Here is a 24,107-nt window from a genome sequence, read left to right as displayed (position 1 = left end):
CCTTGAAATTATAAATGCAGTGTGAAGCAGTATGTTCAATAGAATTTGTATTCAAATGTTCATTAGACACATGCTTTTGGATAGATTCAAAATCCACAGATACCCAAAAATTGGGTAGATGAAATCTGTATAATGGGAAATAAGATGTTTGAAAACTGCCATTTCTTTAAATTTTATCCAAAACAAAATTTTGCCCCTTTGCTCATCTCAAGTTTATACCTTGTTTTACTTTGTCTGTGCTTCCACCTGTGGCCTCTGAAAGGAATGCATCCTTGGCAGTGGCCTCCCAAGAAGAAGCCCTAGCAATACTAAAAATCAAAGTACACAAGCTTCTGGGATTCTTCTATCTCTGTCATACTTCCTAATCTGACATTCCTATAGTGATTACCTGACAATTCCTTAATGCTGTGGAAGTAATATGTTCTGCATCCCAGAGCATTACTGGGACACCTTCCTCCAAATTGACCTCTAAGGACTTGATTCAAAAGGAGGAGTTAGGCAGTGCAATGCCCAGCTTTTAAATACTATGCCACTTAGTGGCATTTACAACCCTGAATTAGGGGGCCTAATTTCCCCATAAAATGCAAGGGGATAGTTAGGTGCTGTAATGTGGTATATACTTCATCCTGTCTTTAAAAGAGGTATTGTGGGCCTGAGAGGCTAATTTACTCATTTGGCTGCACCTGGAACATGGGCAACCCCAATTAAGGATGAGTCCCAGCTGGGAAAGGAACTAGATGGTTTCTATAAAGGCAGGAAGCCTGGATCAGAAAGCCATTGTGGGGAGAGAAATTCTACAGCTGTTCTTTGGGATTAGCAAGTGGAAGGATCAGGAAGGTCAAGGAGGAATCCTCTACTAAGTAGTAAAGTCTGTCAAGAAGCCAGAAGTTAGCCATTGAGGTGGAGGAAGCTCTGGTGGTGAACTCTGATAATAGAGCAGGTTCTAGAATTCTGGGGGAGAGTCCTGGGAGATGTCAAGTGAGGAACAGAGGGATGAAAGGTCAAGCTTAAGGAGGGCAGATGTGGGTTTAAATTTCCTCTTGTGGTTTGGGATTTACTGGGGGATTCTGAGGAAGCATCCTGGCTCTAAAAAACAGGGTAAATTTAGAGAGGTAGTGAGAAAAGCTCACAATCAGGAAGTAGTCCAGGGAAGTGACAGCAAGGAGTTTAGCAGAGTGAACCTTAATTGTCTGTCCTGAGGCCCTACAGTGGGGCTCAACGTAGATTGTGGGACTGGGTTCACCTATCAGCCAGGGTATGAAGCCTGGAGAAGGAAATAAGAATTATGGAGAGCCCTGAGAGAAGAATGTGTGAGGATTAAGAGACAGAGGGCTGAAGGCATTTAGTAAGGACACTGAGCTGTTGCTGGACTTTGTTACCTTAGAATGTGTGGGACTAAAATGTGATCTGGCCAGAGGCCCAAGTCACAAGAGGTAGATCATTGCAGGAACAGAGCAACTGTCAGCAGGAGGTGCTAGAGAGGAGGAGAGCTAGCTATACCTTACCCAGGTGCAAGGTGGTGTTCCACCAGTGAGTCAACCTTTCTATAGGTATCAAGAAAGTGTGTTGGCTTTTGTGAGCCTGAGTAGGGAGTGGAAGCTAGCCAGTAGGAAAGTCTAAGGAGATCAATTTAGGCACCCAACCCTATGAGAGATTTCGCAGCTGTGAAACCAGAGTAGAGGCAGGTGGTTTCTTACAGGTGGGAGATGCCTAAGCTAGGTCAGCCCTCTCTTGTGGGGAAAAAACAGGGTGATAGTGGTTTCCTAATTCCTGGGCTAAAGTTATTTTCTCTCCCCATATTTAATTATTTATAGAAGGTAGAACAGTTTTTTCCCTCCCCACCATTATAGACAATAGTCCAATCACAGTTAAGTCACTCACTTGGGAGATCTTGGTATTTAAGTCCAGAATGAACCACCAAGTCTAGTCTGCCCTCCTTGTATATTGCAGGCCACCACCAGCACCTGCATGTTAAACACTGCAACTGAAATGAGTCCAAAGTATTACAGACCACAGAAGATTAAACTATTGTCACAGGCTTCTACAATGGCAGGTAAATGATTAAGTGAGAGGTATTTGCAAACAGTACTGGCAAATGACACACATGCACATGCTTCAGAGGAAGTCAGTTCCCCTGCCACCCCCAACTCACTGTCAATCTGACCTAGGGGAAAATTCTTTCCTGACCTCACCTATAATGATAATTTTGACCCTGAGCATGTGAGCAAGAACAAGACAGCCAAGCATAATTGCTGGCTGTGGCCATCTCTGAGGCTTCAGGGGAATGAGATTTAAAAACTATCCCAGAACATGATTGGCAGGAATCCCTTCCTGACCCTTGCCTGTTGAAATCCTGAAGCATAAGCTTTTAGGAACGTAAGACATAAATAAGAAGTGATCGCTACTATCACCCCCATTGCAACCCCATTGTACAATCACTCTCAAATGTGTCCAGCTCTCTTAAAATTAATTACATTGTTTGCCCTACTGCTTCTTTTGGGAGACTATTCCAAACCTCACCTCTCTAATGGTTAGCAACCTTTTTTTCTAATTTTCCATGTTCATAGCACAAATGGTTATAATTTGGCAAGCATCGTCCTTTTGCTTAAATAGCTCTTACTTTCCCTGGTATTTACCCTTCCATTGTTTCCTTCAGACCTTACCCAGTTTTCTAGTTGGATTATGTGTAGTCTTTTCACTAACTGTAACACCTACCTGATTACTATTCCAATCAACGGTTGCACTTTCTTTTGCCTTACTGTCCATAGTCTTACCTTGTGGTGTTCCATTATCTCACTATTTCTTCATGTAATGGACTTTCTTCCTCTTGTGTATTGAAGCTAGGCATGGAGATTACATGAGTCTCTCCCAACTGTCTCCTGTCATCTCCTAGTTTAAAGCTCTTGTGCTAGCCTGGATTCCAGAAGGTTAATACCTCAGGTACTCAAGAGGAGACCATATGTTAAGAGTTTTCTTTCTGTGAATTCCTCCCAATCACTGATTATCTCAAAATCTTCCTCAAAGTACAGAGATGTGTTCAAGGTTCTTCTCCCAATTAAGCACAATGGCGATTTAAACCTGGGTCTCCTATATTGCTACTGAGTGCTTTAACCAATGGGCTATTGGTTAGAAAGGGTTACCTTGACTATATTTTTGTGAGGATTAGACATGTTTTGAGTACAGATACCAAGTCTGGTCCCACAGGTGAGATGTGCAGGACAATGCCAATTTGAGAATCCCATCAGAACTTAGGTGTGAGTTAGGCACTGAGCAGCTCAGTGGTGCAGGGAGGCAGCTGTGTGCATGCTCACCAACAGAAGTTAGGGACGTTAGGTAGCAGATGGACAGGGGTTTGCGAATGTCAGTGGTACCTAAATGTTAGTTTTAGGGCTAGTTCTGAGACTTTAAGTGATTAAAATGTTCTATAATCACACTCCTGGTGTGGTGTGTACTCCATCATTCCAACAAGACACATTTTCTACAAAGTTCTAAAACATAGATCACTCAGTAGTTTGGACTGTCAAAAATACATTGCAATCAGACTGCTGGGTATACTCCTGCACATACTACTCTGAAGTATTCTCATCAGGAGAGATCACATTTAGCTGAAGAATAATTGTTAGCTATTGTATCTCATTCAAGCTCATGAAGAGCTTGACTATTTGCCACAGCTTTTTATCCATTGTCCTGGGAACAGATAAGTGTTGCTAGTCACACTGAATTAGTTAATTATTATGCACTCACATTTCTGTTTTAATACATCTGTTCCTATTGGATTTGTAGAAGAAATGTTCTTATGCCACTGTATTGACTGAACCATTAAGGTTCCAATTCAGTAAACATCTGCTAGCTAATAGACCACAGGTGTCCCTCTTGATTAGGTGTTAATACCTTTATTGATGCCAGATTATCATTAGTTCTCAAAGAACAGCCATGTGGCTGTGGCACTGGATTGGCAGAGTGACAACTTGGGCTCACTTCGCAGATATGCCACAGACATCTAATGAAACCTTAAATCATAGAATACCAAGGTTGGAAGGGACCTCAGGAGGTCATCTAGTCCAACCCCCTGCTCAAAGCAGGACCCCAACTAAATCATCCCAGCCAGGGCTTTGTCAAACCTGACCTTAAAAACCTCTAAGGGAGGAGATTCCACCACCTCCCTAGGTAACCCATTCCAGTGCTTCACCACCCTCCTAGTGAAAAAGTTTTTCCTAATATCCAACCTAAACCTCCCCCACTGCAACTTGAGACCATTACTCCTTGTTCTGTCATCTGGTACCACAGAGAACAGTCTAGATGCATCCTCTTTGGAACTCCCTTTCAGGTAGTTGAAAGCAGCTATCAAATCCTCCCTCATTCTTCTTTTCTGCAGACTAAATAATCCCAGTTTCCTCAGCCTCTCCTCATGAGTCATATGCTCAACCCCCCTAATTATTTTTGTGGCCTCCGCTTGATTTTGGCTATGGCTGGACCTAGGTGCTACTGTAATAAAAATAAATAACCATATTCTAGCAAATGAGTTTGCTGACAGAAAATATTTGAAGAAAAAGTGAACCTTAAACTAATATTAGAGATTATTCATAGCACATGTAGTTTGAACTAGGATATGTAAATTTAATCTTTTAAGAGGTACATATTTCAGGTCTTCCATCTCAGTTTCAAGCTGTGTCCCCCACACTTGAAAAACAAGGGGAGAATAAATGAAAAATGATGCAGGGGAAAAGTTAATTAAATGCCAAAAAAATTAATTAAACCTCAAATTTTCTTCAAATTCAGCTTTGATTTTGGGATAATATTCAACGGGGGGGAGGTGTTCATTAATTCAAATTAGCTTGCTGCTTTTTCTGTTTATGAGGTATAGGCAAATATAACTTCCTTAACTTCATCACTGTGTGCCATGCAATGTACAGTTTGAATCTGAGGGAACAGATAGGTTGATAGCTTCATTTTCTGAAAGTTACGAAAATCTCCATAATGACTTAGTTCTGTACAGCATTGTTAGTGTTTCAATTTGCACCAAGTGATTATTTCTCCATGTACTAACTGTAATAATATCCTGCACAGACAGGCTTTATATATATAGCAATATGAAGAAAGACTTGATAGCAGGCTAATAAGAGTAGATTGCTCTCCACTATATACATGCTAGATTTTTCATCATAAAAATGATCAGTCAGAAACTAGAAGCAAGAATGCCAGCACATCTAGTCATTAGAATGTTTCTCCTGCAGTCTAATGAACACTGGGATAATGTAGTATGTCTGACTGTACGATGAGTTTGTTTTTGTTTTCTAAAGGGCATACCTATCATTTATTTTTTTCCCAATTACTATTGTAATGCTGTTATCAGTTAATAAAATTGTTAAAAATACATCAGTATCCATTCTTGTACTTATCCAGTAACTAAGTTGTTAGGTAAACTATGTGTAAAGCAGAGGTCACTTTTTTGCTGAATCATTATTATTATTATTAATAGACATGAATATTTGCTTGGATCAAACCCTTGCCAGTTCAAAAAGCTAGATTTTTCTCAAAGTCCACTTTCAGGGTCAAAGGTTGCACAAAGGCATAGTCTTACAAGGTGATTCATGTGGTCTTACTTATTTAAAAAAGATCTTGCCACCACTGGTCTTCTGTCCATCATAAATAATAATGCTATGCCATTTAGAGAAATGCAAAAATAAGTGATTATGGTCAAACAGGGTCACATCTATGGTGCTTTTTACAAAAGAGATATGGCCTTCTGAAATCCACAGAATTTAATTGGAATGAGCTGTCTACAAATCTAAACTTCACAATAGTTTTATATTAAAATGTCTCAGGTGGGCTTGTGTGTGTGCGTGTGTGTATATATGTGTGTGTATATATGTGTATATAGTGTGATGCTGGACATGTATCCAGAACTAGACCCATGTTTTCTGTGAAGGACATGATGGGTGAAGGGGGGCAACATCCAACTTTCTGCCCCTTCCAGAAGCTCCAAGACAGAGCAGAAAGCACCTCCATTTGGAACATACTTGTCAGCCATATCTTCTTGCTGTTGGCCTGCCAACAAACACTGACTGACACACTGTGGTGCACCAGCTGATTTGGTTATCAGACTCTCCTCTTAAGTCGTACATAGGCCTTGCCCACAGTAGAAGGAGTTTGCAAGTGTAGCTATACCTTTCCAGGGGCATGCACAGGAATTTAAATTTCACCACTTTTGGAGGGACACCTGTGTCCCTGCCAGGGCTGGGTTCAACTCCATTTATAATTATAATGTCTACAGAGAAGGTATATTATTATCCAATTTTTTTTTAAAAAAACAAACAGATCAATTCTTACTCAGGCCCATAATTGTGAATATCCTAAATGAATCATTCTCCTTAAATAATAACCTCATTTAATCAAAGCATACATATGAGTCTAGCAGAATGTACTTGGTAGGCTGGTATTGTATATATTGTTCAGACTTAATTTTGATCTCACACTGGTGTAAATCACATGTAATTCCAAAAAAGCAATGATGTTACATTGGTGTAAAATTAATAAAAGTGAGAAGACCCAGAATCAGGACCCGGGTCTTTATTTCATACACTATAGAACTGCACAAATTATAATGGGATCAAATTATTATTAGAGCAGAATGAATTTATACCACTATTTCCCCAAATTAATTTATCAAGGACTCCACAAATATCAGGAATCCGTACAAAAGATTGCTACTAAGAGCACTATTAGTAGCTACAAACTTAATACCATTTATAAAAGCCAAGTAATATCTGCTTGATGTTAGTGACTGGATTTATTGATATTTCTTCCTTCAAACAAATATAGTATAAAACGTTGGGTAAATGGGGCCAAATGCATTCTAGTGTAATTTCGTTTTCTTTCTCCAAGGAAAATAGGTCCAAATAGCTGTTCAATGAGCTAATTTGCATCCTTTAATAGCAATGATTAAATATGTTATTAAGAGTAAAATTAAGTGTTTATAATAAGTGTTGATAACTGCAGTCAAGACTGAAACTTCACTTTTTGTCCTGGTTGAGGAGCAGTGTAGGTGTGCCTTTCCTTCCCCGGTAAACTCTTTGTGACACTGGCAGAACAGGTGCCAGCTCATTGCAAGGCCCTTAGGCCGCAACTGAACACTGACAAATGTATATCTGGAAACCAATCTGGTTCACCTGGGTGTTAGTATTATTAAAACAGGCATTAGGTTTATAAAAAGGTGTTAAGACTTTATGAAATGTTTGTAGGATGCTGCATGTATTAATCTCAATTAACATCTATACCCCGTGTTATAAGATTACATTAAGTATTTGCATTGTAAACCTCTGTAAATGTGTAACTCAAACAGGAAAGAAGCATTAATTAATGTCAAGGTTGGCTTCCTACAGAAGGTGTTAGGTCCTGCATACAAGAAGGCCCACTGAAATCAAATGAGCTATTGTGAAACAGGAGAAATACTTTATTCATTTCCCCCTGACCCCAAACCCAGGAAGAGAAGTGCATGTCAGTCAGGGATGGTGTAGACAATATGTGATCCTTCCATGAGTGCAGAGGACTAGACTAGATGACCTCCTGAGGTCCCTTCCAGTCCTATGATTCTGAGGACTTATCCCATCAGCTTGAACTCTGGGGGAAGGTCACAAAAATCTTTTACCAGAAGAAACTGAGTCTCTGCGCTGCTTAGACTTTAGGAGGACAAGATTTCTAAGAATAAGCAAGGGATCCCCAGCTGCTTTAGCCTGAGTTAGCCCAAGAGAACATAGAAGCTGCTGTAATATGCAAGCTCTATATCACCTTTTGGAACCTATCACTGTAAATCACTGTGTGTTCACTTGCTTTAATCTTGAAAATAACTCTCATTTATTTTTCTTAGTAAATAAATCTTTAGATCATTTATTATAGGATTGGCTACAAGCTTCTTTGATGTGGGATCTGAGATACAATTGACTTGGGGTAAATGATTAGTCCTTTGGGAGTGGGTGTAACCTGAATATTGTTGCGATTTTTTATTTAAGAGATCATCTGTCATAAACGGATAGTTAAGGGTTAATGTCTCTTTTACCTGTAAAGGGTTAAGAAGCTCAGTAAATCTGACTGACACCTGACCAGAGGACCAATGAGGGGACAAGATACTTTCAAATCTTGGTGGAGGGAAGTCTTTGTGCTCTTTGTTTTTGTTGTTCATTCTCGGGACTGAGAGGGACCAGACATCAATCCAGGCTCCCCAAATCTTTCTGAATCAGTCTTATGTTTCAAACTTGTAAGTAGCACAGGCAAGGCGTGTTAGTCTTATGTTTTCTCAACCTGTAAATGTTCCTTTTTGCTGAGAGGATTTTACCTCTGTTTGCTGTAACTTTGAACCTGAGGCTAGAGGGGGGGTTTCTCTGGGCTATATAAGCTAAGTACCCTGTAAAGTATTTTCCATCCTGATTTTACAGAGATGATTTTTACCTTTCTTTTTCTTTAATTAAAAGCTTTCTTTTATAAGAACCTGATTGATTTTTCTTTGTTTTAAGATCCAGGGAATTGGGTCTGGACTCACCAGGAGTTGGTGGGGGAAAGGAGGGGGGAATGGTTAATTTCTCCTTGTGTTAAGATCTAAGGGGTTTTGATCTGTGTTCCCCAGGGAAGGTTTTGGGGGGACAGAAAGTGTGCCAGACACTGATTTCTGGCTGGTGGCAGCGTTACCAGATCTAAGCTAGGAATTAAGCTTAGAAGGGTCCATGCAGGTCCCCACATCTGTACCCTAAAGTTCAGAGTGGGGGAGGAAACCTTGACACCATCTATCACAAAGGCAGACTTACCTGGTTGGCAAGAAAGAGTGGAGTACCTAAGAGGACTGTCTGAGTCCATGGTTAGGCTGTTATAGTGCTTGAGGAGTTGATACTTGATCGGTGACATCTAAGTATAGAAACCACAACCAATCCGGGGTTTGTGCTCTTCTTCTTAACAGTCTGTCCTGAGGTTGGTACCCATGCTCCTGAGCCACTCTAGACAGCTTGACACCCTTGTTAGAAAGACCCATTGGTAGCTGATTATTTCCCCCTCTGTAGTGGCTAAGATACATTGGCTGCTGCACTGGGAGGTGAAGAAGAGTTGAAGATCTCCCTCTTCTCTGATCATCTTCTCTAAATCCCCTCCAAAATAAGGGTGGGGCTCTACAGACCTTGGTATCCACTCCACATGTGGATTCTGGAAGACTAAACAAGATAATAAGGGAAAAATCTTCTGTCCCAGTAACTCTCTGGCTACATGGAACAAGCCATCACTTTGTAGCAATAACAGTTTTAATCAGACATTTACACATGGAAAAGAAAGATAAGAAACCAACATTCTCATTTATTAACATTATAATAACTAGTAAATAATACATCTAAGAGAGAACAATATTAATAATCTTTGTTTATAAATAGTTACAATCTTTATTTCAAATCTCCTTGAAGATATAAAGCGGTGATGGTAGCGATGCCTGTAGGTAAAGCTGCCCAATGCTTTCCACTATAAGATGCTCTTTTCACTTGTTTGTAACTTTGACAAGCTGTTTGGTCTGAAATCTTCCATGCCAGGTATCTGCCTGAGACTGATATTTTGGAAAGTTTTTAGTTGTAATGGTTTGGTCATTTCTGTGAACAAGGAAAATAATTTAGTTTGCCCATTTTTTTTTAATCATACTACAAATGTATTGAGAAGATCCAGTGCACTCGTGCTTTGGCACAAGGGCTCAAAATTTTGTAAGGGTGTCACTGTGGTGTAAGGAATGTCCAGCTGTATCTGCCACCTCTTTTCCACTTCTCTCTGCCCACTTTGGGTTTGCTAGTTCCTGATGCACAATTACTCTTTTTTTTTTCTTTGACACTCCCCTTCCCCCGTTGCATATATACACCCATCTTAAGTCATGATCATGGTGGATGATGCTATATGCAGATAAATGGCAGAATTGAGGTCTGTGGTGGCTCAGTGCAGGTGAATGAAGCCGGTGAGAGGTAATGTGATGAGGAACAGGAAGGTGGTGAACACAGGAGTCAGGTTCGGTAAATGTTCCTATCTGATCATTGTTTCTAGGATCAGTTTTTTTATAGTTTACTGGTCTTGAACCATTTATATTGCGCCCCCCTCCCCCGCAAGTGTTTATGGGACTGAACAAGTTATTAAACCATAGTCAAGAAGTTGTAGGTGATATATAACTTATTTAATGATAGTTTAATGTTTATCTTCATTAAGTGTTAATTATCTAAAGGTCCAATAGCTGCACAATCTGAAAAGTTTGTGTCTCATTTCAGCATCTTCTTCATCTTTTCTTTTTTTTAGTTATATATTTTCTCTATTTTTACTTTATTTAGCCCATTTAGCTCTTCTTGAATGTAGAAGCAGGAATTGCTAACAACAGTCTGTTAGAATTTGTTTGGGAGACAGAATCACAGCCAAGGGATAAAACATAACATTAAATTAGATGTATGACTCTATTGAACAAACATTCTAATAACTAGATGACACCCACACCTTAAAATCAGGTCCTTCTGATAATTGCCTTGGTCATTTTGATTCTAGAAATGAAAAATTCAATATTCTGATGACCTATGGCCTGAACAAGCTTTTGATAAGACCCCTGAGAGTTTACTATTTTTTCCCATTTCAAAATTTGGATTATGGCTGGTCAAACATTTTCTGATGGAACATTTCTTTGTTGGAAAATGATATTTTGTCAAAATCAAAACTTTCAGGGGGAATGTGTAGATATTGAAATTTCAAAAGAAAAAAGCATTTTGATGAAGTTGAAATATTTTGACTATCAAAACATTTTGATTTTTTGTTTTGAAAATTTTTGTAATTTATTTTTAAAAAGCCAGCAATGGAGTGGAACAGTCCAGTTTCTCCACTCTGTCCATCCCAGTCTGTTATGCAGAAAAAAAATAATGTTGTTGGCCTTCATTCTGAATCAGAATGAAAACAAATTTTCAAATCTTGTAACTTTTCACAGAATGGAAATTCTGGTTCCTGCATAGCTCTAACTGGGACTACAAGCTTTCAGAATGTATAGCTATAGACACTTGTTCTACTTCTGTCTGAGAAGGGGAGAGTCATGATGGTGACCATAATCATGAGATTCTTTGGTCAGATAATTCATGAACTACCTATGCTAAAAAAAACCTACTGTGTCAATTGAATCCCCAGTTTCAGTGGAATGTAGCAATAGTTTCTGTCATTCATGTCTCATAGGATATTAATATTTAAAATCGTCATTGGCCTATAATTAGGGCTCACTAGTCACTTTGCCAGAGCGACTGCTTTCAGTATGGTCCTCACTGAGCTTTGGAGAATTCTCATAGACTTCGGAGGACTTTGGATCAGGCCCTAGATCACCAACTTTTTTCTCTCAGTGACTCTAAGAATTTCAGATTCTCTGACAATATCAGCAGCTCTGGAAGACTGTTTTATGTGGTATTAGACAGAGTTTAGTACTCTAGCAAAAGAGTTACATATATGAAACCATTGAGGTACCAGAAGTAATAAAGGGATAGGAGGAAATACCTCTGGCATTCCCATAAGTAGGCTCAGCACGGTATTTATCCCAACAGAAAGATTGCCTTCCTAGGTTATCCTAAAAGTTAACATGTGTGATTGTTTATTGTGTTAGTGACTGAAGGTTCTGAGGGGTTGATTTAAAAAAAAATCACTATGTCAGTAAACCCCCCAAAGCCAGTGTTGTCTGACAATATTAGTGAGTGATATTGAGTCAGATTCCAAGGTGTGGAGACCACTGTGATTATCTATTTTGACATCCTGTAAATTCCTAGAGAATATATTTTAGAAAAAAAATATTCCAGTAAAGGAGAATCCACCATGATCATTGGTAAATTGTTCCAATGGTTAATTAACTATTTACACCTTATTTCCCATCTGAATTTGTCTAGTTTTAGCTTAAAGCCTTTGGATCATGTTATAATTTTCATGTTATATACTCTGTATCTGTTCCAACTTCTTAACTGTCAGGGAGGGCTTAGACTTTGAGTGGTTGAGTTCTTTGTTGGGAGAAGAATGAGTAGATACAGGCTAAGAATATTCTTTTCTACTGTGTTTCCATTTGCGATAGGCATGTTGTTCTTTCAATAATACAGCAAAAGCACCAGCAGTACTTGTCATGTGCAAATAGTTGCACTTTCAAGAAACATCTGTCAAAGTCACAGCTTTTTTTCAGAAGGTTGCTATACATACCATAAAGCCAAGGCCCTGTCAGCATTAGATACGTTTTCACCAACACTAGAGTAAACACCTAACATAGACGTGCTGCACGAAATATACAGCTGGCTTAAAAGTCACACTAATGCAACTTAATTCAGTAAGTTACCAGAGTAAGACTCATGAATGCATAAACTTCACTTTACATCTCTGCAGGTCATCTACATTAGGAATTTGCATGATTCAATTACACTGATGTAAACATCTCTAATATAGACAGGGACCAAGTATTACATCACATAGACTGAAGCTGGGGCATCTGCATGGGTAACACAAAAGGAAACCATTGTAGTTTAATGACTCCTTTTCTGAAACACAAGGGCTCAAATCTTGGACCCACTTTGACTGATTTACAACACTTAATTGGCACAAAGCAGTGATACCTAAAGGGACCCAATTCATTGGTTGTATGTCTACGCTGTAGCTGGGAACATCTATCTACATGTGCTAGAAAGAGTAGTAACAGAGATCTGAATGGAATCTGTCACTTTATTACGTATGGAGCGGTTCAGCTGGGTACGGAGCGCAGGCAATTCAGACATCTGTTACTACTCTTTCTTTAGAAACCCCAATAGAGAGTGCATGATTCCATCATTATTACTGTTCAGTTTTATTTACAGGTTACAGGAAGAAAAATTCAAATTATTTTAAGAAAAAAAAAGGGTCCCTTGAGCCTCTATCTCTACATAAATACGTTGCTTCACTTAGCAGCTTTACTAAATTTTATTTTTTTTGAAATATTCAGAATAAAGGTACATGTCATTGTTATCCTTCAAAGGAATTCTAGGTTAGAAAGAGCATAAGGCATGAGGGAGAATAGTTCCAGCATACAATGTGTGCTTGCATGTCTCCAATTCAGCATGTGTTTTTGTTGATTGTCTAATATTGGTTAAAGAAAATGGGATTAGATGTAAACTATTGGTGTTGCTTTTCTCTAGAGCCAAATGAACCATTTGGGGGTGGGGGAGAAGGAGGATGAGGATAGGGGAGCATAACTTGTGAGTGAGTGGTCATCATAAATTAACCCATATGCACAGAGAAAGATACAGGACAATACTTAATATAGGCAACAATGCTATGAAATTTAAACTGCCAAAAAGGGCTTAAATCACCTTAACTATTTAGCCAGTGGCAGGCCAGTGCAGGTTCCCAGTATTGGACCGCATCCCAAAGTGTTGGTTCCCATAAGTAATCAAAGCTATAGACTATCCAGTTGCTCTTTCAAAATTTTCAAGATACATTCCTCTGCTGCCCTTACTCTTGTGAGTGTTAAGAGCTCAGATGAGAGGAGATCCAGGCTGCATAAGTCCTTTGAGCCAAGCACCACTGCCCTAGGAGATATACCAAGCCCCCAAGCATCTGCAACCTAAATAGGATGTCAGCTGAACCTTACAAATCTCAAGATCCACACTGGACTTCTGCAAATTTTGCACTGTGGACATTAACATGGACTTTAGGAATACCAGATCTCTCCTGGATGATGAGGAAACTTTTTGGGGTGGAAGTGGGAGGGGGACACCTAATGTTGCATTGTGTGGCAGGGGCGGGAATATGAGAGGCAGAAGCCCCTTGGCATTCCCGGAATTTTAGCATCAAACTACGTCCGTAAAAATGAAGTACAAAGAGGAAAGGTAGTTTAGCAGCTGATGGAGAATGCCTACTTGTTCAGCTCCTCCATTGGTCCTCTGGACAAATCAGGATCCCCACATCAACTGATCTCAGGCTGGATAAGGACTAGAGAGCACCAGATCCCAGCCCTTCCACACTCCTTAACTACAAAGGAACAAGGATGAGGGGAGGGAAGCCTCCACTCCTCTCATCAGGTACTGGGACTGCACCCTAGAGCAGTGGTTTTCAAACTGTGGGTTGCGACCCAGAACTGAGTCACAGAATGGAAGGGACTGGGTCGTGGCAGCTCTGGTCGGCACTGCCAACCGGGCTGTTAAAAGTTCCATCAGTTGTGCTGCAGAGCTAAGGCAGGCTAGTCCCTACCTGTTCTGACACCGCGCTGCAACCCGGAAACGGCCAGCAGGTTCGGCTCCTAGGTGGTGTTGTGGAAAAATTGACCACACTGTTGATTTTGGGTCAGACACAGCCTTAAGGCACCTTTATTAGAATACAGATATGCATATAGGGAAGGTCAGCATGGCCCCACGCAAAAAGGGGGGGGGTAGCTGCCTTGTCTTTAACAGATTTTCACCAAGCTTATAAAGGCTAAAACCACAAAGCATAATTACACATCACACACATTATACTTTATTAACTCCTTATTTGGCATACTTTCTTACTTTTAGCGACCCTGTCACTGCCCCTCACCATCTAGGGGTTTTCCTGTTATTGTTCTTTGACAGTTTTCGTTGGTAGTTTGCCTGCCTTAAGACCCCGCCTTTGCGGTCCCATTGGATAAGGCTCTTGTCGCATTCTAGCTGAGCTTCCCTCAGTTCCCCTTTCTCTGGTTTCTTCACCACCACCACCCCCGCTCGTGCCCCTTATACAGACAAACAAGTTTTGCAGAAGTTAACCTTTGTCCTATATAGCAATTGGGTTTTGCTAACAGGCCTGAGCCTGAAAGGCAGGGGTTAGGATGCAGTCTGCGTCTGACCCTATGGGTGGGGGTCTGGCAAATTCCCTATCAGCGGGGAGCCCTGGCCCCCCTACATAGAATCTGGACCTGCTGGCTGCTTCTGGGGTGCATGTAGCGCAGTGCAAGGACAGGCAGGCAGCCTGCCTTAGCCCCTATGCTGTGCTGCTGACTGGGAGCTGCCCGAGGTAAGCCCGCACCCCAACCCTGAGCCCCACCACCCTGCTCCAGACCTGAGCCCCCACTCCTTCACCTCAAGCCCCTCATCCTTGATTCCAGCCCAGAGCCCACACACCCAGCCCATATCCCATACCCCCTCCTGCACCTCAACCCCCTGCACCAGTACAGAGCCCCCTCCCACACCCTGAATCCCTCATCCCGGCCCCACCCCCAGCCTTCACACCCACCTGCTCCCCAACCCCCTGCCTCAACCTGCAGCCCCCTTCCACACACTGAATCCTTCGGCCTCACCCCCCAGCCTGGAGCCCCCTCATGCACCCCAAACCCCTCACCCCCCCCCCGAGTCTGCACCCTCAGCCGGAGCCCTTACTCCCGCCTGTACCCAACTCCCTGCCCCAGCCCAAAGCCCCATCCTGCACCCTGAACCCTGCATTTCTGGCCCCACTCTAGAGCCTACATCCCCCGTTAGAGCCCTCACCCCCTCCCACATACCAACTCCCTGCCCCAGCCCAGTGAAAGTGAGTGAGGGTGGGGGAGAATGAGCCACTGAGGTAGGGGGAATGTAGTGAGTGAGGGGTGGGGCCATACTAGGACAGACCAAAGGTCTATCCAGCCCAGTATCCTGTCTGCTGACAGTGGCCAATGCCAGGTGCCCCAGAGGGAGTGAACCTAACAGGTGATCAAGTGATCTCTCTCCTGCCATCCATCTCCACCCTCTGACAAACAGAGGCTAAGGACACCATTCCTTACCCACCCTGGCTAATAGCCATTAATGGACTTAACTTATATGAATTTATCTAGTTCTCTTTTAAACCCTGTTATAGTCCTAGCCTTCACAACCTCCTCAGGCAAGGAGTTCCACAGGTTGACTGTGCGCTGTGTGAAGAAGAACTTCCTTTTATTTGTTTTAAACCTGCTGCCCATTAATTCCATTTGGTGGCCCCTTGTTCTTATGTTATGGGAACAAGTAAATAACTTTTCCTTATTCACTTTTTCCACACCATTCATTATTTTATATACCTCTCTCCTATCCCCCCTTAGTCTCCTCTTCCAAGCTGAAAAGTCCTAGCCTCTCTAATCTTTCCTCATATGGGACCCATTCCAAACCCCTAATCCTTTAGTTGCCCTTCTCTGAACCTTTTCTAGTGCCAGTATATCTTTTTTGAGATGAGGAGACCACATCTGTACACAGTTTTCAAGATGTGGGAGTACCATGGATTTATATAAGGGCAATAAGATATTCTCCATCTTATTCTCTATCCCTTTTTAAATGATTCCTAATATCCTGTTTGCTTTTTTGACTACTGCTCCATCTGTGTGGACGTCTTCAGAGAACTATCCACGATGACTCCAAGATCTCTTTCCTGATTAGCGGTAGCTAAATTAGCCCCCTTTCAGGGCTGGGGTGTTCAGCTTTTTTTGTGCAACAAGAAAGCTGGCAACCCTACTCCTGAGCCCTGCATTCCTGCCTGCTCTCAGTTCCTGTCCTTCCACCCCAGAGCCCTGTCTACTCCCAGTTTCTGCTGTCCTGCCTATGCCAGGCCCATGCACCTCTGCCTTACCCCTGACATGTCTCCAGTCTGACCCCTGGCCTGGCACCTGTCTCTGGCTCTGATCTTTGGCCTGGTATCTGATACTGCCTTGAGTTTTGACCATCTGCTCTGATCATTAGGACTGACTGACTGACTGACAAACACAAAATTTGGAGGACTATTAATTTTGGTCAAAGACAAACAAAATAATCATTTGCACATGCAACTCAGAATGTATAAAGACAATCCTATTTGCATTTATCATTTGAATGCATACATGGTTGCATAAAGAAATACTTTATGTGCAGAAAATTTTGTATGCACACATACAGGCAAGAACCAGGCCTCTGGAATTTTGTCCCCTTCCATCAGTATTCCCTATTATAGAGGTATCCAAACTGTGATACCGGGACCACTGATGGTTTACAAAGGTGGTCCAATAAAACTTGACTTGTCACATGATGATGGTTTCATCCTATTTCAGCTTTTGAAATACATTGAATATTTTCCTAGTGCTTTTTTTCCATGGAAGTCAGAAGTTGCCATAGTTGTCAGTCTCGTAATATCCTCATATCACTGGGAAGCAGTAGCAGCCTTAGCCGCTTTGTCAGCCAAGGCAGAAAATGTTTCCAGTCCACAGCCCCTCCTCAACCTTTCCCCCCCCACCCCAAAAAAACCAAAAACAAAACCACAACAACTAAGACTGAAACAGCCAGCCAATCTGGAAGACAGAAAAGAACCCAAAAGCTGAGGAGGGCAGTGCATAGCGTGATAGTGCCCCTTGGAAGTTGGTGCCCAAGGAGACTTCCTGTTTGCCTACGCTTAAAGGTGGCCCTGACGAAAAGTCAGAAGGTCCAGTCAATCATCTTTATATTACAACACAGTCCACATTTAAAAGAAAATGTTGGATACCCCTGCCCTATCAAACATAGGCCATGAAAACAGAAAGCTTCTGTGGACTAGCCTTGAATGAGACTCCTGCTTTGTTGAAGAACACACGCTATGTACTTCTCATTTAAAATTTGCACAGTTTTTTTATGTGGCTAGCGTAAAGTAATTCCCACTGCCCATATTTTAATTGAGCAATCAAGTAGTACATGGTCAGCCAAACTTCATCAAGGAGCCAGAACGTGGTCGTGTTCTTTTGAATATCTCTGAAGACAGTTAGACCATCCTGAAACACAGACCATTAAGATAAAATTAAGCTAGGCACACATAACATTTATAACAAGGAATAGAGCCCTAAGGATTTTTTATCATTGCAATCTGTAATGGGAACAATTTCACTCTCCATCAGCCTAGATAGTATAAATTATTTTTTGGCTGCTGCTACTAAACACACTTTGGAGAGGATTTAAATATATAGATGCTATTATCTCCTTAATTATCTCCTTAATTTTTTTTTTTTGCTTTTTTATTATTCCTTGTTTTAAACATGGGTATAAAATGCTTGTGAACCACTGATTTTGAGCACAACTCTTTCCCTAAAAACTCAAGATAATTTTATCTGACTCTGTTAAGTATCATAGGGAATTGAACACAGATTGTTCCTCATTCTCTTGACTAAATAATATGTAAAACTAGAACAAAGCATGTAACTTCATAATGTTCATAGTTATCTGTTTGCAGGGTTTAGCCTTTTGAAACATTTCCGTAGAACTTCTATAAAATTGTAGGGCCAAGTTTTGCCCTTGGATCCCTATATGCAGTGTTCTTAGACTTTCTATCATTTTACTTTTTAGAACTTCTCTTTTATCTTGTAATTATTTGCTAATCTCTCAACACTCTATTCTTTCACCATGTACATATACTTGCAATTTACCACCCCTCCCCACAAAACAAAATATCCTGTATTTAAAAAAAAAAAACAATGAGATAGGTCCAGGCCATACTAGATAGATAGTTAAAGTGTTAGATCCTGATTCAGCATTCATATTCAGTGAAGTGCTTAAGTTCCTTTGACTCTATTGAGCCTTAAGGACATGCTTAAAGCACATGGGCAAATGCTTTGCTGAATTAGGTGGGGACTCACATTAAGCATCTCTGAAACCTCTAGCAAAAGCAGACTTGTCACATAGAGAAGAGGAAAGTCTGAAACAAAACAATACCTTCCAGGCTTCCATTTTATGACACAGAGAAGCACAATAAGACTAAGTCCATACAAAAAAAGATTTAAAAGTGTAAAAACTCTGTCCTTTTCAAACATCTGCAGCTCCTAGCACTTTGGATAGTCACTTCATAAGTTGAAATAAATAAATAAAATAAGTAGATAGAAACCCATAGCCTCAAAAAAGCTATTGTTGAGATATACACCTCTACCCTGATATAACGCGACCTGATATAACATGAATTCAGATATAACGCAGTAAAGCAGTGCTCGGGCGGGAGGGGCTGCGCACTCCACCAAATCAAAGCAATTTCGATATAACATGGTTTCACCTATAATGCGGTAAGATTTTTTGGCTCCCGAGCAGGGGCGGCTCTAGACATTTTGTTGCCCCAAGCACGGAGGGTCCGTTGGTCCTGGGACCAGCGGACCCTCTGCAGGCAAGCTGCCAAAGGCAGCCTACCTGCCGCCTTCGCGGCGCCGGCAGAGCGCCCTCCGCGGCTTGCCGCCCCAGGCACACGCTTGGAGCGCTGGTGCCTGGAGCCGCCCCTACTCCCGAGGACAGCGTTATATTGGGGTAGAGGTGTAACTGGAACAATTATGTATGTTTGAGTCAATGAAACATAGTCATGAGTCACAAGTCACCTCTCTGCAGACTGATTTTCTCCATCTCTCACAGCTCACAGAAACTGAGCTAGATTTAACATTTGTATTTCTCATTTTTTTTTTTAAATACCAAGAAAACTCCTGTCATGTCACAGTTCCCAAGTCAATGCTCCAATGTCACTGAATTGTGGTGTTGCAGTTGCAATTTAAGATCCTTTACTGAAAGGAGAATCAGATAACACAATGCACACTTACTGGAGGAAAGAGTAATTTCATTGCATGACATTGTTATTGTAATAGTGACAGGACACCTGATAACTAATAGCTGAAAAAAATATAAAAAATAGTTGATTTAAAGATTAATGGAAAAATCTACCTTCTGGGAAATGTGATGAATCTGTAAAACTAGATTACATTGAAGTACTCAGACTGTGACATTTGGTTTTAAGTTTTGTTTAATTTTTGTTAATTTCAAATATCTAATATGTTTAATGGACTATATGCCAAAGTTATGTCTTAGAATATATCTCATTACTACACTTTCAGGCATGTGCTTAAATAATAGGTAAGAGTAAGTCGTCTATAGGCAATGGGACTTCTTACAACAGTTACCAATACACTAGCAAGAAGTATGTGTAGGACAGAGGACACAGTTTTCTTTTTATCACTAGAAATGCAATGATATATATATTTTTATTTTACATCATAAAAATGAAGCAGTACTTTGTAGCATTTTATAACTAACAAGTGCAGATATATGGATATTTGGAAATGATTTGTTGGTCTGCCATTGGAAAAAAAAAATCAGAGAATGAAGGATGCAGATAGGAGTAAAAAAAAATACAAATGTAAAAATACAGGACCATTATGATATTCATTACATTAAACCCCACTGGCAGTGTATAGGAGTCATATTTATGCTCACTTTGAAATTTTACTGCTAGCAGTAATGTAAAGAGGCCTTGGTGTAATTGAGAATCAGACCCCAAAGAGTTTATTCTACATTTTATTTACAAATTATTTTTGTTGAAATGTTACAGAAATTTACAGCAGTGGGAGATGAATATGATTATCAAATTTTGATAATCTTTAGCTCACTTTATACTAGCATGGGTTATTTTGTTCAATGAACTTTGCAATGAAAGAGAACCATTTCAACTGTGCAGAGCTTCGCGCAATGGAGTCCTAGCCCGTGACTTGGTTTCTGGGGTTTTAAGATAATACAAAAGACAACCTACAAGGTGGGTTGCTGTTTTTTTCTTTTTTAGAATTTTCTTTTTACTAGATGTTTAAAAGGGCTGGTAACTTATCAGACAGGGTTATGTATATGATAATAAGATGTACTTTCTACAGCATAGATCCCACCTGTCACCATTTAACATGACATGATCAGTATGTCAAACACAGGAGACAACTTCAGTCTCAGCTTACATTTCTACCTACTGCAGTTTTTGTGTGGAGCTTTTCAAATACAGAATTACTCAGACTGGAGTATTATCATGTCTACCTATTTTTTTTAATAGCTAATATTTTCATTTAGCAAAACACAGTGGTCAAAATTGTTCAAAACAGTTTAGTCTTATTCTGAACAGAGTGTTTGTAAAGGAAGTAAACCCTTTTAGCTAAAAATGAATTTTATATGTGTATTGTAATTAATTTTAAATATATTTATACCTAACAGATTACTCAGTTGGCAGATCTTCATTCTCTTCAGAGAGAAGGTTCAGATGTGACTTGATCACAGTTTAGATGTACTTACATGTGATTTTCTTATCCTTTGCCTCTTTACTTGTTTGTTAATTTTATAACATTTATTTCCATATATAATATACCATGTACAGTATCTTTGTAATAGCAATGCTTTAATTTAAGGTAAAATAAGGATGTTAATGTGATCAATAAGGTACGGCATTGTATTCAGTAGCTTCTTTAGAACTAATTCTATGAAAGTGCAGCATGTTAGATGTTATAAAGTGATAATACAATGGAGGAAAGATAATTTTTAAAATACATTTAGGACTTGCTGTTCTCAAGGTTTAAGGCAAATCATTTAGGTTTCAAATTGTCCAATTGTGTGCAGCTGAAAAAGAGCCTCATTGCCAAAGGATAATAAATAAAATAATAATAATAATTAGCATTTATATAGTGCTTTACATCTACAAACATTAACTACTTAATAGATAGAACAGGCCTGATGTCACTGCTGATAATCTGCCTATCTGGTCATGTAAATTTGTGCAAACCTCTGTACTATTAACCAGTTGAACCATCAAGCCTCCATGCCTTCGGGAGATTGACCGCCCTGCACCTTTTTTGGGGGTGTGTGGGGGGAATATTTGGCTGGCTGAATGAAGGGAATAGTTCTTTATTACTGGGGGTGGGAATGAAAACTGCTGCAAAAGGGTCAGCGTGGTCACTGACTTATCCCCTAGGAATGCAAAGTTTAAAAGGGGCAACATCCCTTTTACATGGAGCAGGCTGAAGCTAAAGGGTTATCCATATCCACACAGCAGCCTTAACTCAAAGGTTGCTGTCAGGGTGGTTGTATTCAAGTAGCCCCATACAGCTGTCATGCGGGCACATCACAGTTAACAGGGATCTAAGTGGCCTTGCTCAGAGCAGAATTCTTAAAAGCAATTTTGGTGCTTTCGAGATCAGCGAGCTAATGTCTGAATTATGTAGGGGCACTGTCGAGGTGAGGGCAGGATGGGGGGCTTGGAACTGTGTGATGTACACCGGCAGGGGCAAGCAGGGATATTAAACTTGTGATGGTCAACAACTGATCAAGAGGGCTGGGGAGCATTTGCTATTTTCCGGAAAGGCTTTGAGCTTGGTTCTGCCCCATGGAATTTGGTTCTCACTCATTGGCAATCAGGGGCCACAACAGCAGTGGTAATGCTGGGTACAGGGGCATAGGCAATTCTGACAATTGGGCATTGGCATTCAGAATTCAATACGTGTGTGCAACCTCGAGTGTTGAGTCAATATTAATGTGCCTGTGATTCCATTCCAGATGTTGGAAGACTGGCCATGGAGGCAGTGGTGTGGCTCTGTAGGCACAGGATTGTTTTTCGTATGAACACAGGTGCACATCCTAGGGTTGACAACTGGGAGTCTAATGATGGGGCATGTCTGTGTTGGCATGGAAAGAGAAGCATGTTATTGGAACAGCTGGTGCCACTGCTGTGTGCCATAGGGGCCCATCAGCAGTCACCGACATGATGTGGCACACATTGGAAAATGCAATTTGGGAACGTGAAAAGGGGTTCAATTACTGCCCAGAACAAGAAGGGACTTGATGCAGATCTGTGTTGTCCGACATGTATTAAGGCAGGGTCTGGCTGGGAGCCATGGTGTGCCACTTGGGTGGACAAGGCTCAACAGATTCTAAGAGGGAGGTGACCAAATCCTTTGGGGTCATAAAAGGCTCAGTAATTTGGACATCCTGGGACACCAAATTATTCAAGGAGGATGGGATTCCCCTGCAAAGCTTTGGAACCCATTTGTTTTGGCCAATATAAAAGGGGGGCAGTAAGAGATGTCTGGGAACCCAACTGGGTTTGGGCGGGAGGCAGCCAAGCTAATTGCTGGCTCCTTTTGTGCTGGATATCCAGTGCCGGTACTCCACAGGCCAGGTATTCAGTCACTGGATAAGTGGCTTGGAAAAGGACTTAAAAGAGGTGTTTCTTAAAGGAATGAATGGGGGGCTGTTGGGGACTCCTATGATTGGTAAAGCAGGGAGCCAACCCCCCATTCTTATAGCCCACCTTAACCCTCCAAATGGGGATAGATGGTACAGTCCCGACAATGAAGGTCCCGACCTGGATGAAAAAGAGGAGGAGCTGGTAAAAGCCCCCCAATTAATTATGGAATACATATGGGGTTACCTACACTGTACATTTTTATGTGCCGGGTAGTCCCAGACATCTAATTATAAAGTTGTGACCTGATTAAACCCATGTCAAATGTCTCCTGTTCTCCTTTTGGTATAGCCAGACAGTGTCAAGGATTTTTTTAGTTACACATCTCCTGAGCTTTTATGGAAGTGATTAGCATATCTAAGAAATCCCACTCTATTGTAATATTTTAAAATGCCCACTCAGGGTAAAACTGATTTGTCCACTTATGCTGGCTACTGACCATATGACAAGCAGTGTTGTAAATAGATGTCCCTTAATGCATAGCTATTGAAAACCAATGTACGATAGACTAATATCAAAGAAAATGTTACACTACACAACATGAAGGTTTATTAGTTGTGTGCAGTTAATTATGATTTCCTTAGGCAGACACACAGAGCCTAAGCATTAGAGCCATCTAAGTTCTAGCAATAGATTTTAAATTAGGTAGCAGCATTTTTCCAGATAATTTGTAAACACTTTGGTGTTCAGATTCAATCATTGTCACTGTCTGACTTTAATATTAAATACATTTAGTTAGAACGTGCTTTTCCAACCACCAACCATATCTTCACATTAAATATATTTCATAGATATTGCTTTTCCACCCTGCAGCTTAAAATATATATGTTTTTAAAGCAGGGAGTGTTTTTTTTCCCTTTGAGACACAAGTTTTAAAATAAGTTAACTTTGTATTGATTCACAAATAAAAAATAGAGTGCAAGATTTCAGTGTTGCCACTGTCTCCTTTAAAAAATCTGTTTTTTCTAAGTGAACACTGCTATGCAATGTTGATGTAGCAACAATACACTGTGTTCACATTCCCATTACAAAAAGGCATGAATTTGTATACAACAAAAACAATATTAAGGGTTTCATTTGCTTGTGTTTCCAGACAGCAGTTCAATCAAACAAAACAAAATGCTATCAAAAATGCATTTCATATTGTATTTGTATTCTGTGACATACTT

The 24,107-nt window shown here is 40.6% G+C and overlaps 1 long non-coding RNA gene across 1 annotated transcript in view; it reads left to right on the top strand.

The window, feature by feature from the left end:
- Positions 1 to 793: 793 nt before the first annotated feature.
- The window catches only part of LOC123370822, a 38,952-nt gene continuing 15,638 nt past the window's right edge, over positions 794 to 24,107 (top strand). Inside the window, exons 1-2 of the long non-coding RNA XR_006579578.1 lie at positions 794 to 1,022; positions 1,951 to 2,053. This is a non-coding gene — a long non-coding RNA (uncharacterized LOC123370822). The remainder of the gene's footprint in view (positions 1,023 to 1,950; positions 2,054 to 24,107) is intronic.

This window comes from Mauremys mutica, chromosome 5 (genome assembly GCF_020497125.1).
Source record: "Mauremys mutica isolate MM-2020 ecotype Southern chromosome 5, ASM2049712v1, whole genome shotgun sequence".
NCBI lineage: Eukaryota > Metazoa > Chordata > Testudines > Geoemydidae > Mauremys > Mauremys mutica.
Note: the sequence above shows the minus strand (reverse complement) of the source record. Positions and strands in the feature narration are given on the sequence as shown.